The sequence below is a fragment of the Echinops telfairi genome, unplaced genomic scaffold (assembly GCF_000313985.2).
Source record: "Echinops telfairi isolate 266 unplaced genomic scaffold, ASM31398v2 ScPeMD7_7469;HRSCAF=8507_0, whole genome shotgun sequence".
NCBI classification, from domain to species: Eukaryota; Metazoa; Chordata; class Mammalia; order Afrosoricida; family Tenrecidae; genus Echinops; species Echinops telfairi.
In genome coordinates this window covers 27616884-27619386 of record NW_022111372.1, presented here as the reverse complement: position 1 = coordinate 27619386, position 2503 = coordinate 27616884, and the positions used below count along the sequence as shown (strand labels likewise).

The following is a 2503-nucleotide window of genomic DNA, read 5'->3' as shown; positions in this document are numbered from 1 at the left end:
AACATTCAATAAACAAGACCATTAAACAAAAGAAAAGCAAAGAATGGACGTGATAAGTACTTGAGCTCTCTAAGAAGCCAAGTACAGTATAGGGGAGATTATAGAGCAGCCCTAGAGATGTAGTGGGCTTTGGGCACATTGGGCTTTGATCATAGTTTGGAAGTTCAAAACCACCAGCTGCTCCTTGGGAGAAAGATGGGGATTTCTACTCCTGTAAAGAGTTCCAATCAAAAATCCCCACAGGGGCAGTTCTACCCTGTCCTGTAGGGTTGCTGTGAGTCAGCATCGACCCAATGGCGGTGAGTCTAGAGCAGGGGTCCTCAAACTAAGGCCCGGGGCCACCTGCAGCCTACCAAGGGCATTTATCCGGCCCGCCGGGTGTTTTTGCCCCGTTTTGCTTTTCACTTCAAAATAAGATATGTGCTACTAACGCTCCAGACCTTTACTGGAGCCTAGTGGCAAAGACTAAGGATCCACCTACTAATTGGCTAGCTGGAAAACTCAGCCCCACACCCTGCATAGCTGCTTGGCTCCTCGTGCCCTGTGTCCACCTGCAGGCCCACAAGGCTGGGAGGCATCTCCGCCAATCCGAACCTAGCTGGCTGATGACGACACTACCGCTGGGAGGAAAGTTCCGCAAAGCGCCTGCGCGGGATTGCGGTCGGGCCGCTGCGCCCCCTTGCGGCCGCCGAGAGTCAGCAATGACTTCGAGCGGGCCATCTGCGTACCCTCTCTGCAAGTGACTAGCGCGGCCCCCACCCCACTGGGCTGGGGCAGGGGTTTGCGATTCGATGGTGAATGTTGCCCACGGCCTATGGTCAGCCGTCGGAAATAAGTTCCACGCAACCACCCACCACCACCCAGAAAGGACCGCCCCACCCACTGTGCGCACACAGGCTCGTGCGCATGTCCAAACCAGCGTGCGCCCGCGCCAAAGGGCCGCGCAGCTGCCATTGCTCACTCGCTGCTGAGGGGAAAGGCCTGTTACTGGAAGTCCACCGTCTCCTGGGTGAAGGCCCTTGCCTGGGTCCCATGGTCCATGCCTTCCTCATGCACACCCTGAGGGCCCCGGATGACGAGGACACAGGCTTTTGCCGAGTGCTCTACTCCGGTGTCTTTGGTGCCGAGAGGTCACCTAATGACCCAAGGCCCAACGGGGCCGACAGGGACAGACTGCTCCTCCAGGAGCAGATCTTGGCTGTTGCCGGACAGGCGGAGTCTTATGTACCAGCAGCAGCAGCAGCAGCAGCAGACGTGCGGCCGTTCATCGGTGGACCTGCAGCCTCTGTCTTCCTCAGATGAGCCAACGTCCCTGCATGATGTCCCACATGGGGCCTTCCGCCTGGCAGCAGGGGACCCTTTCCGGGAGCCCCGGACGGTGGTGTGGCTGGGCGTGCTCTCCTTAGGCTTCGTGCTGGTCCTGGATGCCCACAAGAACCTGCTTCTGGCTGAGCGTACCCATCGACTGCTAGCACACCTCCTCTCTGACCACCTCCGCCTGCTGGCCCCTGGCACCAACCTTCAGCTACGGGCGGACCGCATCGAGGCCATCCTCACCCGCTTCCTGCCCCATGGTCAGCTGCTCTTCCTCAATGACCAGTTCGTCCAGGGCCTGGAGAAGGAGCTCAGCACTGCCTGGCCCCTCTGACCCTCTCTCTAGAGAGGGGCTGCCCGAGAGGGTGGGGAGGGAGGACAGAGGCCTGGCACAGTCAGATGAAGCGCGGCCTCTGCCTCCCGCTCAGCCTGCACCCAGCTCTGATGTGCTGCCACACACAGGACAAATGGACGGGCCAGGGATCCAGAATCACAGCGGAGCCTGGGCCCAGAGCAGGGGCATGACTGATTCCGCCCCGTGTCGAGCCCACCCCGCTGCTCCACTCACCTCTCCCCTTTCTGACCTGCCAACCCACCCCAGACAGCAGCTGGGGCCAGGGCAGTGAGGGGGTTCTGCTCTGCACACTGCCCTCATTGCCTTCTCAGCGCCTGGGGACGCTGTGCCTCCCACATGGACAGGCTGACTTGGCACCCCTGTGGCAACAGCAGCAAGGATGGTTGTCAGCGAGGCCAGCCCGGCGCCAGGTCCCGCCACGTTTCAGAAGCATGCCTCCGTGGGAGGCTTTTGTTGTTTCTTAGGTTCTGACCCATGTCTCCAGAAAATTCTGGCTTCCCCCTCCAACCCCAACTCCCAGCCCCTGTCTGCAAGGAGAGAAGGCACCAGTGGGGTGGGTGTGAGCAGCCCGGCCTCTGCATCATCGGCATTCTCATTTTGAATGAAAAGCTCGGCCTGTGTGATCTCACCCTATTTCCACGAGTCTAAGTGATGCAGGTCTGCTGCTGAGAGAGCGGGAGAAAGATGAGGCGGTCTTCCCGTACAGAGCGTGGATCACAGTGAGTATGAATGCGCCCGTGGCATTGGGTTTGGTGTTGCTTTGTGAGTGAGCACCTCTCTGGATGGAGTCTGAATAAACTCCTTGTTGCCTTCACCTCTCAAAAAAAAAAAAAA

The 2503-nt window shown here is 59.0% G+C and overlaps 1 pseudogene; it reads left to right on the top strand.

The window, feature by feature from the left end:
• The first annotated feature begins 1026 nt into the window (after positions 1–1026).
• LOC101659053 lies at positions 1027–1667 on the top strand (annotated as a pseudogene).
• The last annotated feature ends 836 nt before the right edge of the window (positions 1668–2503 follow it).